This window comes from Oryza glaberrima, chromosome 11 (assembly GCF_000147395.1).
Source record: "Oryza glaberrima chromosome 11, OglaRS2, whole genome shotgun sequence".
Taxonomy (NCBI): domain Eukaryota; kingdom Viridiplantae; phylum Streptophyta; class Magnoliopsida; order Poales; family Poaceae; genus Oryza; species Oryza glaberrima.
In genome coordinates this window covers 514955-530636 of record NC_068336.1, presented here as the reverse complement: position 1 = coordinate 530636, position 15682 = coordinate 514955, and positions in this window count along the sequence as shown.

Genomic DNA, 15682 nt, shown 5'->3' with positions numbered 1-15682 from the left:
TTCCGTTCTAAAATATACGGCACAACTACTTTTTTGTTTCATAATATAGCCGTGCATGCGTGCATTTAATTAATTAGCACATTCTATCTTCTAAATTATTATTTTAAATCCTACACTCATAAGATTTTTAATTCTATTGGTTGCATGTATTGTACTAGTTGGGGTGATTTATGATAATGATATGATATTAATTATTTTTTGGTCTTTAGGTTAAGGATAGTTGAGGCTTATATTTTGGAATAGAGGGAGTATATATATATTTGAAATTTTATGTTGTAATTTCTGTCATTACGAAAATCTTTTTATACCAGTATAAATCACTTTTGTGTTCTTGGTACAGTTCTGCCTGTTACAGTATGTCCTCAACGAAATTTTACCAATGACGACTGCTTGCACTGGCATGGCACAAGATCAGTATAGGATATGTGTCTAGCCGAGTAGCCATTATTGTAACGTCCTATGGCTACGATGATGGAACCGTATCCTCTAACCTTACACACTAATGTCACGGTATGACATTCCTTTGATCCACACCATCCATTTTAAATCAACGATCATAGATTATTTGGCATGCAATTAATCAAACTAATTAATAGATTATGTAGTTATAAAAATTCTCATAGCCCAGATATATATTGCATTATCAAGGAGGCAAATATAGCTAAATGGTACAAGAATCGGCATGTAACTATAGCACATGATGATAATTAGCTTTTACTTACCTGTTAGATGCACTGATTAGCATATGATCTTGTGAAGGAATGAATCTCGTCCATCAATTTTCTTTGTGTTGCCATCCTCCATAAGAAAAAGACAATTCTTAATCTACAGGTCGGTCGATCGGCTAATGTTAATAAACATGAAGGGACTACTTTAGTGCCTAAAAGAATTTTCCTACTCATTAGTTAGGTATGGTAATGTTTATCTACATAACCTGCTAATTAATTTAATTAGTTGTATGCCAATTAATCTATAGCCATTGATTTAGTTTGGATGGCATGGATTCAAGAATATCACACCGTGATATTAGTGTGTAATGTAAGAGGATACGGTTCCGATGAATGATATATTGCATGATTTCCTAAGCGATAGATGTGATGTCAGTTGCATTAGCTGAGAATCAAGAAGAACCAAGTATGATTACTATACCATTCAATCATCAAATGGGTGGATAAACAATTTTAGGGACACTAAAGCAGATCAATTTTTTTTTTGGGTACCTATCTTTTTTTTAATGAATTGGCAACATGACTAAGGGAATTATACAACTTCAGGTTAAATCTCTAGTTGCCTTGCCCTGGCAAGCGTCTAGGTCCTCTCTTCTTTTAGGGAAAAGTTTATTTCTTTTATATTTATATATCCTAATCACTGCTGTAAATTAACATTGCAAACCTTTTGAGTGGCTTGACTGCTTTGTCTTGGCCTGCTTTTGATGTGTTATGATATTTCACTTATGAAATTAACTTCGAGTGTTGTGTTATCTCTCCCTAAAACCAATGTGCTTTCAGGTGCATACTATTATTACAAGGATATGCCTCGATTGGGGGACCCGGATGCAGACCTGCTGCAGAGAGTTCTTTGCGAGATTGCATATGTGTGTTGCATCCACTATATTGGTGTGACCTCAAACTGGTATGATTTATTAGGAGGCGGCCTTTTGATGACATGGAATGCGATGTTTTTAATTCTAGACGTAGAGGAAGATTTTAGATACACGATGATGCATGCAACTCTTAATTGCATGCTCAGTTCAAGTTGACATGTCATAATCTTAATATATGCATCATCATATTCTACTGTAGGATGATTCGAAGCTTGTGTATATACAAATGTACTATATATAAGACCTTGATATATTCATAACAAATCCTGGTTCAGTCATGTGTATATAATGAAGTTTCAACTCGATCGATTCAATCAATTAATACAGAGAATAATTCTGGACTGGTTACCTTTGTAATTTTCTAACATTTGTGCTAAGTGGCAATGATATAAGAGTAGTATTCATATAATTTAAATATACCATTGTACTATAGTCTATGTCTCTATATCTACTATTATATAAAAATTAAAGATGTTTTCACTAGAATTTTGGTATGTCATCCGTATTTAAATTGGTTTTAATTTTATGTTTATGTCAAATCATTTTCTTTTTTCTTACGCAAGAGTGTCCCTCTTATCCGAGACGCGCGAATTAATTGGGCCCGCACTTTTTTCACGCGCCACTTGCCACACGCAGAGATCGGGCCGTGCTTGAGTTCGTTTTCCACACGCGCCTTTGCGCGCCGCCATGATTGGGCCCGCAATGCTTTTGCATGCGTGATTTGCCCTTGCCGCATGTTCGATTGGGACTGCGTCGCCCTCGTCCGCGATTTAAAAATTGAAGATGTTCTTGTCTAAACTATGGTATGTCATCCATATTCGATTCCCATCACGTGTAACATTCATTGTGAAGCCACGACTCGCAAGCGAACTGCAAAAGAGAGTCTGTGTGATGTAGATACCAAGCGAATAAAACTCGCAGAGTCCATGTGGATATCACGTACGTTGTTGCCCAGATCATCTGATTCTATTCGTATTACACGACACGATTCCTGGAACATGTTAGTATGATTTCAAGTCAGTGTCCACACATGCTCGTACGTACTATTAGGGATACTGTTACAATAATCCATAATAATCAGTTTTACTTTTGAAAAGAATATGCCAACTGAAATAAAGGATGATGGAAGTTGCTGATTCCGTCCATCATCAATTCCTGCCCGACTTGAAATAAAGTTGGACGACAAAATAAGCTCGTGTTTAAAGGCCTCATTGTTTGGCTTATCCTTTGAATTCGACCTTTTGGTTTTTATCGTACTTTATTTTACAACATTTGTTTTTTGATTGCTAAGAACATGTATATAAAAGATTTACACATAAATAGTCTTTTATTTGGCAATAAGTGATTCGGATAAGCACATGAATAGACGAAACAATAGGTTGTAATTATTTATCCACCGACACATATGTACAAATTAAATCGGCTCTACCCGTTGCAATGTATGAGCATCTTTTCTAGTTTAATATCTATCTCTACTATTATAAAAAATTAAAATGTTTTTGTCAAAACTTTCGTCCGTCATGCCTTTTATGATTCGGAAATGATAATTTTGTCCACGATAGAGATAGAGTGGTGTACGTGTAAAAGGAATAAGGTCACCGGAGGTCATGTGTACCCCTAAACTCACTCAAACCGTTCAAAGGAGATCCCATGGTAGTATTTTTTTTCCGATTTTGCTGACGTGGCATCCTAGTCAGAAAAAAAATTAAAAAAATACGTAGGGCCCACATGTCAGCCGAGGCTCGCGGTAAAAAAATTACGTCAACCCGAGGCTCGCGGGGCACCTCCGCTTCATGGACTACCTCGACGAGGAGCAGCGCCGCGCCATCACCATCACATTGCAAGAATCCTGCAATGTGCTGCAGATAGTATTCCATCTTTTCGTCTCAACAACCAAATGCCCCTCTGCATATCCAAGCAGTCACCACACTCATTTCTGACGATTCTTCATCGCAAGGTGACACCTGCTTCTGCTCCAAAACAATCTAGCAGTAGGCACCCGTGTCTAGCTAAAGCGGACGGCGGCGAGAATCTAAACACGAAGAACACAGCAAAATCCAGCGAGAAGTGGAGGAGATGAAATGGCAGCCGAGCACTCGTCGCCCATCCAAAAAAAAAGCCAAGCTAAAGCGAGCAAGAATCCTGCAATGTGCTGCAACTATACATGTCGCGCCATCACCATGAAGTCCGCCACCTCGTGCTCCACCACGGGGGACACCGCGTCAACCTCATCGACTCCCTGGGGCACATCGACTTCTGCTCCGAGGTCTCCTCCGCCGGCGCCGCGAGGCTCTCCGACTCGATCGGCGCTCATCCTCGTTGACGCCGTCGAGGGCGTCCACATCCAGACCCACGCCGCCCTCCGCCAGGCCTTCCTCGAGCGCCTCCGCCCCTGCCTCGTCCTCAACAAGCTCGACCGCCTCATCTCCGAGCTCCACCTCACCCCCGCCGAGGCCGGAGCAGGCTGAGGGGCGGCGTCGGCGAGCGCGGCCGCAGAGGGCGAGCGGCAGCGGGCGGCGGCGCGCGGTTGGAGCAAGCGGAGGGGCGGCGTCAGTGGGCGAGCGCGGCTGTGGCGGCGGCAAAAGGTGGGCGAGCGGCGGCTCCGGGCTCGGGCGGAGCAGAGGGACGGGGTTTCCTTGTAGCGCTCGTCGCCGTGAAGCCGATGGCAGCAGCGCCAGGTCGTCCATGGCCGCGCCCGCGTCGTCGCCGTGAAGCCGTGGTGAAAATCCCGGCGAGGCTAGCGCCGGAGCAGGCGGCGCCGCTACTATGCGCCGGCGTGACGGTGTACAGCCCACTGAAGCACTTCGGGCTGATGTTGCCGGGGCTCCGCGGCGGCATCCTGGGGCTCGGTGGCGTGGGGCTCGAGCGCAACGACGTCCACTACCGCTTCGTCGTCGACAGCAACATCAGCAGCAACGCCAGCAGCAACATCGGCAGCTGGCGGCGGGTGAGTGCAACGACGGCGACAGCGGGGATCGGCTACCTGTAAATCCAATCATCTCCAAAACCACTTCGTGAATAAATTCCAAATAACAAAACCAATAATCTTCAATGCCCAATTGTTCATCACAAAATAATAATCAAAAACACCTTTGATTTTACAATCTCCCCCTTGATGAACACATTGGCAAACTCATAAAAATGTTTTGTTGTTTGGACAAATAAAAACAAAAGTGCTGAAAAACACACTTCGTACAAATGTACATATCGTGCTAAAAAATCCAAAAGAAAACTTCTTCCCCTTTTTCCATTTTAAAAGAAAGAAATTCCCAACTGAACTAAAAACATGCTCTTCTCAACACCTTGCTTCTCCAAAAACTCATCTCTTCTCCCCCTTTTGACAATGATTTCATCAAGTATAGGAATTATATTCATTAATATTCAAGAGCTTAGCATACATATAGCATATCAAGTCATGTGTCGCAATAAAAAAAAAGATGAACCCATCTATAATATAACAAGCATGCATTAAAGTATAACCATGAACCAAAGATTTTACAATTAAGCTTGAAACAACAATCAAAATTTATGATTTCATACGATTTATAATGCAACATCTTAACAAGCACATAGGTTGAAGAATAAACACCAAACACATATACCTATTGCATTTATCACTCTTTCCCAAATAACCTTTAGCACAAAAAACAACATTTCTTGAGCCTTTTTGCTCATATTTTTCTCTTTTATTCCGGGTACGTCCCTGTCATCAAGACTGTTTCCAGGGATTCGGCACCCATTATTTTGCTCACATCGAATACGTCCTTGTCGTCAAGACTATTTCCAAGGATTCGGTATTCATTTTTTTTCATATTTTTTATTCTCTTTTCACAATGAGCAATTAAAACTAGTTGAGGAATAACAATTCAATAAAGCATATACATAAAGCATTTATAGATCAAACCATATGCTAGCATCAACATTGCATATTTTCTTAATTCAAGTATAGAATTTAAGTGTTATGTATCATCTCCCTTAAAAACAAAATCTAAGTCTCATAAAAAGACTAGAATACATACAAGCTATGCTAGAGACAAATAAACCTTCAAAGTATTGCTAGCAAGCACAAGAAAATACCATATGCATAAACAAAGCTCTCTTTTCTCAATTTTTCTCATTGTCATATTATAGCTTGATAAAACCATGAGGTACAAACTCTCCCTCAAACCATGCCAAAAGGATGAATTATGCCCAATTCACCACGAAGAAAAGCAAAGCGATTAGAATCCAAAGGTTTAGTGAAAATATCAGCAATTTGCAACTTGGTGTCCAAAAACTGCAATTCAACATCTCCCTTCTCAACATGATCCCTCAAAAAGTGAAAACGAATATCAATGTGCTTTGTGCGTGAGTATTGAACACGATTCTTATCAATGTTAATAGCACTAGTATTATCACAAAAGAGAGGTACTTTCTCAAAAGTAAGACCATAATCTTTCAAAGTAGATAAAAGCCAAAGAATCTGCGAACAACAACTAGCAGCAGCAATATATTCAGATTCAGCAGTTGATTGAGCAACACTAGATTATTTCCTAGAAGACCATGCAATCAATGATGTACCAAGAAAATGACATGTTCCACTAGTACTTTTTCTATAAATTCTACAACCACCAAAATCAGCATTGGAATATCCACTTAAGCATATAGAAGATGAAGTAGAATACCAAATTCCAAACTCAAGTGTATGATTCAAATACCTCATTATTCGCTTGACCGCTTGACGATGTGAAGCACGAGGAGAAGCTTGAAAGCGTGCACACAAACACATAGCAAATTGTATGTCTGGCCTAGAAGCAGTTAGATACAACAAAGATCCAATCATACTTCTATACTCCTTTTGATCAACAGCTTCACCATCTTCATCAGGATCCAACACAGCTGTAGAACCAATTGGTGTTGAAATTGGCTTGCAATTCTCCATCTTGAACCGTCTCAAAAGATCCTTTGTATACTTCATTTGATGCATAAAAGTACCTTGAGGTGTTTGCTTAATTTGCAATCCTAAAAAGTACGACAACTCACCCATCATGCTCATCTCAAATTCCCTGCGCATAGTCTCAGCAAAATCTACAACCAAAGCGTGAGTTGCACAACCAAAGATGATATCATCCACATAAATCTGAACGAAAAGTTGATTATCACCATGCTTAAGAACAAAAAGCGTTTTGTCAACCTTTCCCATTGTAAAACCTTTCGCAAGCAAAAAATTCTTAAGCCTATCATACCATGCTCTAGGAGCTTGTTTCAAACCATATAACGCTTTAGACAATTTAAAAACATGTTTGGGAAAATCAGGATTTTCAAAACCTGGTGGTTGTTTGACATAAACTTCCTCCTGTATAAAACCATTCAGAAAAGCACTTTTCACATCCATTTGATACAATTTAAAACCTTTTGAAGCAGCAAAAGCCAACAAAAGTCTAATTGCCTCAATTCTAGCAACAGGAGCAAAAGTTTCATCAAAATCCAAACCCTCCACCTAGGTAAAACCTTGAGCAACAAGTCTAGCTTTATTTCTCACAATCAAACCATCCTCATTTTGTTTATTTTTGAAAACCCACTTGGTTCCAATAATATTATGTCCAGAATGTGGTTCAACTAAAGTCCAAACTTTGTTTCTTTCAAAATTTTCAAGTTCTTCATGCATGGCGTTAATCCACGATTCATCAGTTAATGCATGTGACACATATTTGGGTTCAAAAGAAGCAACAAATGCAGAATTTGCACAAACATCATGAGTCGTTACCTTAGACCTTGTAGTCCGCTCACCTAGATTACCAATGATTTGTTCCGGCGGATGTCGTCGTTGAATGTGTAAAGGAGCAGCGACTTCTGAAGTTGATCCATGTTCTGTATCAGTACTGGTCGAAGTTTTAGTCTCCGGAGGACCATCTCGAACAGCATCAACAGAACACTCAGCAGACGACCCTGGCCGGTCTGACCGCTCCTCCTGAGCCGGTCTGACCGGAGGTGTGCTGGCGGTCTGACCGGCCTGGCGCCCGGTCTGATCGGCCGAGCCGACCTCATCGTCGTCGTTGTCGTCGCTCTCGTCTTCAAAAATACGACCATCCTCCCCCTGAACCTGTGACAGTGTACCTGCAATATCGGGTCTAGTACCTGGACTAGCCTCATCAAAAGAAACTTCGCAAGTCTCAACGATTTTGTTAGTCCCCAAAATAAGTACACGATAGCCACGAGTGTGTGCAGGGTAACCAAGAAACAATCCATCGGTAGAACGTGCCTCAAACTTATCCAAATTTCCAGATTTCAAGACAAAGCACTTGCAACCAAAAACACGTAAATGTGAAACTTTGGGTTGATGTCCAAATCAAAGTTCATAAGAAGTTTTTCCAAGTTTTGATCTCAAGAAAACTCGATTTGAAATATAACAAGCAGTGTTAATCGCCTCAGCCCAAAATTTTCTAAGAGTTTTATATTCATCCAACATCGTTCTAGCCATCTCAATCAAAACACGATTTTTCCTTTCAACAACACCGTTTTGTTGAGGAACACGAGGAGAAGAAAATTCATGTTCAAGACCTTTTTCGTTGCAAAATTGTTCAAATGAAGCATTTTTAAATTCACCACCATTATCACTTCGAATTCTTTTCAGAGAACCAGGAAATTCAAGATCCAATCGAAGAAACAAACCACGAAAGTGTTGAAAAGCTTCGTCTTTAGTTGCCATAAAGAAAACCCAAAAATATCGAGAAAAATCGTCAACAATAACCAACACATACCACTTTTCTCCAACAGATTGCACTCTAGCTGCACCAACAGTGTCCATATGTAGTAGCTGTCCCGGTGCATCCGTCATCACAGAAACAATAGGAGCATGTGAAGAAGCAACCATCTTAGCATGACGATATGGTGTACAAACCAGATCAAGATCTTTCTTAAGTTTCGGCAAACCACGAACAAGATCCAAACCACTTAACCTAGTGAGATGATCAAAACCAACATGTCCAAGTCTACGATGCCAAAACATCACATCTTTATCAAACTTAGCAACCAAACATGTTATCACAGGTGAAACAGAATTTTCAAAATCAGCTTTAAACACTCTTCCATAGCGAGAAATATTCAACACAGAATCACCACAAGAATCAAAAACCTTACTTCCAGTTTTCTTAAAGTGAACCTCAAAATTTTCATCAACAATTTGTGAAACCGAAAGCAAATTGTACTTTAAATCCTCAACCAAAGCTACATTCTTCAATTCAAAATTTTCATTTACCTTAACCAAACCTGTAGCGAGAACGGCACTTGTAGCAGCATCACCAAAGATAATCGATTCAGTCTTGGATGCCTTCTTTAGGGAGGAGAACCAATTTTTATCACCGGTCATGTGCCGCGAACAACCGGAATCCACGATCCACACGTTCTCCTTCCTTGCCACCAAAGCCTACACACAAACAGAAGTCGAAGCCTCAATACTGGGGTTAGATGATAATAAAAATTTAGGAATCCAGTACTGAGACACACGACCAGAAGATCCAATAGGCATATATCCATGTGCAAAAACAGTTTGAGAATTTTCAGAAAAATTCCTCCGAGGCCGGTCTGACCGAGGTACAGTGGCCAGTCTGACCGCTTCTGTACCACCAGTCTGACCGGTGCTCGGTCTAACCGACGCTCAGTAGCCGGTCTGACCGCGGGAGCCACTGCGGTCTGACCGGTTTCCTCGAGGGAAAACCCGATTTTTGCCACTTTGATTTTGCAAAAGCAATCTCTCTCTCCTTTTTCTTTTTATGAGCTAATCTGAAACAAAAACCAACAATATGTCCATCTTTGCCACAAAAAGAACAAGTATATTTTTCACGATGATTAGACACCTTGTTAGAATTAGAAGACTTAGCAACACAAGCAACAACATGAGGTTTTGCATGCACAACATTGGATTTTAAAGAAGATGCACTCAAGGTAGACATGATACCAGCAGATTTAAACATAGTTTTATTAGTATCAGGTTTAACCAAAATCTCACCACTTCTAGCACCAACACCTAACACAATAGGAGGATGTCTAGAATTATGAGCATAAGGATTAAAACCTAAACCACGGTTGTGTGTGCTAATCTTAGATTTATCCAAAATCATGTTGAGGTTCTTTTTACCATCAGAAAATCTTAGCAAAGAATTTTTTAAATAAGAAACCTCTTTTTCCAAATTAGCACAATTTTCACAATCTACCATGACACATTTGCTTTTACGACATTTGGAGCAAGAAAGCACTTTATTGTTTTTCACAACATCTTCCATGTACTCAACACGACCTAAAGCATCTTTTAGTTTCATCTTATTCAAATTACATGTTGAGCAATCCAAAACATCATGAGGTTGTTTTAACTTTTTAGCACAAATCATGTTAAACATCAAACTAGCATGAAAAGCAATTTGATATTTTTGCAACAACCTTTTAGTTAAAAACAACTCATCCAAAGTGCGTGTGTGCAAAACAAAACTATAAGAAAGAGAAGATCTATTTTTCAAATCATGTGCAGCATTAACATCTCTAATTTTTGAAATCTCATTCATTAAAACCTCACAATTTGAACAATCATCATCATTAGGAATAAGAGATTTTAATCTATCAATTTCAGATTTAAGAGATTCAATGATAAATTCCTGTTTTCTATACATCTTCTCACATTTCTTATTTTTTGCACTCAAAATATTAATAGCTTCCTCAAAAGCACCCATCTCATTATCTTCATACTCTGTATCAGATTCACCACGCGCCATGAAGCAAACATCAGAGACGTTCTTTCCCTTATCATCATCTCCACTTTCACCATCTACATCACTTAGTGGCTCGAAGGCGGCGCAAACTTGTTGAAAAGCCTTCCTGAGATTGTCCAGCTTCCTCCCTTGGGATGAACCCTTCGACTTATTGTTGTTGGGCCTGTTGTTGTTGGTCTTCTCACCATCTTTTTCTTCTCTTTTTCCTCTCCCAAGCTTAGGACAATGCGAACGAAGATGATCAATTGAACCACGTTCAAAGCAACGATTTGGACCACCTCTTTTCCTGTTCCTGGCATTATTCATAGCTCGAGCAATTTTGTTAGCAACCAAAGCCAAATCCTCCTCCTCGATTTGTTCGAGTTGATCATCGGATGTGGCATTAAAAATAGCAAGAAAAGACGACTTAGATGAAGAAGTATCAACTTCCAAAGAGGAAGAAGAAGAAATCAAAGCATTCAACTTAGAATCAACTTTTCGACAAAGAATATTCCTCTCATGTGTTTTCAATTTTGTATAAAGTGAATCCAAAGTCAAAGTAGACATGTTAACAGACTCCTGAATAGATGTAACTTTCATCTCCCAAATAGACATGTCAAGACCATTCTAAAAGTGGCGAGAAATCTCATATTGTGGAAAATTAGCATCATAAGAAGAATCAACAGATCTAAGATCACTCAAAATTTTATTAAACCTAGAAAGATAGTCATCCAAAGCTTCTCCAGGTTTCATCTCAAATTAATGTACTCCTTTTTGAAAAGATCACGACGAAGTTCATTAATATTATTTGTTCCTTGATGAAAATTACTCAAAGCAGTCCAAATCTCATGAGCAGTTTGAAGATGAGCAACACGATCATAATCCGAACGAGAAATACCACTCAAAATAATGTTGCGAGCTTTGCAATTTTGTTCAAAAGCAATTTTTTCAGCAGCAGTATTAATCGCTTCAGTAATTACATAAGGATGAGAAACTTTTCTCCAAATATCATAATCTTCAGCCATAATATAAAATTGCATCCTACTACACCAATGAGAAAAATCCGTTCCATTGAAAACATGAGGCTTAGTTGAAAACCGAACCAGAGCAGCCATGGCAAAAGAAAAACTCTAGATCGATAAAAATCCAAAGTAGAAAAAACAAGGCTCTGATACCACTTGAAGGATCGAATCACAAGAACTAAGCCAACCAGAGGGAGCGTGAATGGTTGGTATACCCAAAAACCGAAAACTTTTAGCGGAAATAAAAGTTACCCTCGAAATCGACGGAAGTCGGTCTGACCGAGATTGATCTGCCTGTCTCACCGAGTGGATGCCGCCGGTCTGACCGGTATTGAATCTCCGGTCTGACCGCCGAGATCGCCTGCCGCGCCTGTCGCCGCAGCCGGTCTGACCACCGTCCTCCCGCCAGTCTGACCACTGCTATGCCACCGGTCTGACCGCCGGTGAGTTGCCGGTTAGACCGCCGAAACCCGGTGAAACACAAATCGAAGAACTCTTAAAGTGGATGACGACTTTATTACTTCTCTTAGTGTTTACAAAGTGCACCAACAGCACTCCTTACAAAAATTTCGACTAAACTCGAAACCCTAACTCAAAACTCAACTCAATTGCTCTCAAAAGCGATACCGGGAAGCCTCACGCTCCTCCTCTATTTATACCCGAGGTAGGCAGCCTAAAGCCACGAACCAAACTCATACTAGGAGTCCTAAACACCTTAGGAAACCCTCTAGTACAAAGAAACAAACTTTACATAACCAATCATACCAAATTTGGACTCCTTCCAAATTCGACTCCTCATCCCATACGCACACAATAACTCCATCGTATGCCATATGGAATCTCCATCAACCACGTACATCAACTCTAGCCTAAGTATCCCGCATGATCTCTGACCACCACGGACGTCGTCTTATCTCCAAGCCGACTCCCGGTCCATCACCGCAAATACTCTCCCGAGACATCGAGTCACCTATACATGGAACAAACAAAGAAACCATATTCCGAGATCAAGCTATCTCCAACTTGACTCATTAATAACAAACAATAGTATTGCATACGTATAGTATCCATCTAGAAGCCATAATCATGAAATAATCACGGATATCCAAACAAAAAACCAGAAACCGAAACCGACACAGTGTCGGCCGATCAGACCGTGGGCTGCACCGGTCTGACCGCGCGATACACGCCGGTCTGACTGGCTACCAGAGCTCGGTCTGACCGGTCCACATAAAATGATAAACCTGCGATTTACCTGTAAATCCAATCATCTCCAAAACCACATCGTGAATAAATTCCAAATAACAAAACCAATAATCTTCAATGCCCAATTGTTCATCACAAAATAATAATCAAAAACACCTTTGATTTTACACAGCCCGCCGCCCGCATCCGTGCTCGCCCATCGCCGTTTTGCCCGCCGCCGGCGAAGAGAGGAGAGAAAAGAGAAGAGAAGGGGAATAAAAGAGTAGGAAAAAATGTGACATGTGGGCCCTATATAATTTCTTTAGTTTTTTTTCTTACTGGGATGCCATGATTGTAAAATCGGGTAAAAATACTGTCATGGGACCTTCTTTAAACGGTTTAAGTGAGTTTAGGGGTAAACATTTCTAGTTTTGTAGTTAGGGGCCTCAAAAAATCTCGTTGTTAAGTTGAGGGATCTCCGTTGACCTTATTCCACGCGTAAAATGATCAGATCGCCTCCAACTTCCGTCATGCTTGGAATCTCCATACCGTGCGGCTGCAGCCTTTCGCGCGCACCTGCAGGTCCATCTAGACAATCGAGGGAATAAGTTCACTTTGACTCCCTTAAAAGTGACCCGAATCTAATTCATGACCCTGAACCCCAAAACCAGATATCTTGACACCTAAACTGTTAAAACCGGTGCAATTTGACTCCCTCAGCGGTTTTGGAGGACGGTTTTGCTGACGTGACGCCTACGTGGCGATATTGACCGAGTCTTCATTCCACGTGGCGTTGACGTGGCACTTACGTGGCATTAGAATTAAAAATATGCGTGGGACCCATTAGTCATTCACACAAAGAAATGTAGGCCCACTGACATGCGGGCCCACATGTCAGTCATCCTTGTCTCCTTCCTTCCTCCGCCTTCTCTCCCTTCTCTATCTCCCTTTCCAAGCCGGACATGCGCAAGGACGTGGCGGCTCACCGGGATCCCCGTCGCCGCGACCACATCGCTCTGCCGGCGCCGCCCTGATGTTGCCCACCCTGCTCCTCGCAGTGAGCCGCGCCGACCACCTCCTCCCCCGCTCGCTACTTGATGCCGCCGTCGGCCTGCTCCTGCCCGCCGCCATCCCCATTGATGCATCAGTCGGGACCAAATGCGTGAGACAGGAGACAAGGAAAGGTAGCGCCCTGATGGTTCGGAGAACTCAATGGTATCCTGAGCTACTGCTACTGCCTTTGGCTGAGAAGAGGATGAGGAATCAGCAAACATAGACGATGCTTCCAGCAGAGTTTGTGCAGATGCTGCTTGCCCCTTCTCTGCACACCTGAAGTGGAAGAAGCAAAAGCTCAATGAGTAGAAGAACAATTTATATGAGGAGATGCACAATCCATATTACCACCATGAGATGTAAGTTAGCTCACGAATGTGATTAAGCGTTACATGATATAGCAATATAATTTGCAAAAGAGATGGATATCACAGCCGAACAAGTAACATACAGATTAACAAACAAGTAAAACTGGTACAGGCCAAAAATTTATCCGTAACTTGCAACATGAATCCAACTGAAATACATAGGGAACTATACTTGAGCCTTCTGTTCCAACCACCCAAAAATCACAGAAAGCCCCATCGACAATCACTTGGAACATAGGGAACGTAGCATGGAGATGGCGAAGAGTAAGAAGCGCGGGATTAGGGATTGGATTGGTGACTCCCAGCGGAAGCGGAACCACAAGCCAGGCCGACTGTTCTTCCTCCTCTCGCTCTCCTCCCACCCTCCACGGCTTCGCCTTCGCAGCCGTGAAACCGACGGAGGCTTCAGGATGCGGCCGCGGTGGCGCGGCGGCGAGAAATGAACTCTGGCGAGGGGAAAAACTCAAAGCACTTATCGGTCGGATCCCCGCATCGCGTGCAAGGTTGTGGCGGTTCGCGGGGATCCCCCCGCCACGGCCACATCGCTCTGCCGGCACCACCCTGATGTTGCCCACCCTGCTCCTCGCGGTGAGCCGCGCCGCCCACCTTCTTCCCTGCTCGCTGCTTGATGCTGCCGCTTCCTCTACCATCGCCGCCACCGGCCGAAGGGAAAGGAGAAAGGGAGAGAAAGAGAGAGAAGGGAGAGATGGAGGAAGAAGCAATGAGACAGGGAGGACTGACATGTGGACCCCACATTTCTTTTTGTGTGAATGACTAATGGGTCCCACGCATATTTTTTAATTCTAATGCCACGTCAACGCCACGTGGAACGAAGACTCGCTCAATATTGCCATGTAGGCGCCACGTCAGCAAAACTGCCCTCCAAAACCGTTGAGGGAGTCAAATTGCACCGGTTTTAACAGTTTAGGGGTCAAGATATCTGGTTTTGCAGTTCAGGGTCATGAATTAGATTCGGGTCATTTTTAAGGGAGTCAAAGTGAACTTATTCCACAATCGAGTGCCATGGCAGCCCACGCTACTCCCTTTGTCCTGCTCAGCCCATCTAAGATCTTCTACTGTGTGTGCGAGTATACCAAATGTATGCGCCTCTCCGTGCAACACACGACTTTTCTTTTTCTCTATCGCTTGATTGATTGGCTCGCAGGATTCTACTTTCCATTCACTAGCCGATCAAGTGTAGCAACATATGTACGTGCTTTCATTGATTTTGAGGCCTACTAAAAAGTTGTTTGCGATATCTACACATCAGCCTAATTGCGTGGCTTTGCATCATGGCTTGTTGGTTTTGATTGCCAGCAAAGTTGTTGACGCTTGCGGCTGCTGCTGGAGATTCGCTCTGAATAATTGCACAAATTAGAGTATAGATAACCGGGTTGATAATTAATCAGTACGTATCTATACTACTACTTTAAAGTATGATTGCACAATTAAGAGTATACTCCCTCCGTTTCATAATATAAGACTTTCTAGTATTGTTTATATTTATATAGATATTAATGAATCTAGATATATGCATGTTTAGATTCATTTACATTTATATGAATATATACAATGCTAGAATGATTTACATTATTAAACGGAGGAAGTAGATAATTGCTCTGAATAAAGTTGGATTGGATTGATAATTCATCTTTGGGCTTGTTAGCGCTATAGATTTTGTATATCCCACACGCAGAACATCCCTTTTGGATCCCTCCATACATGCCAACC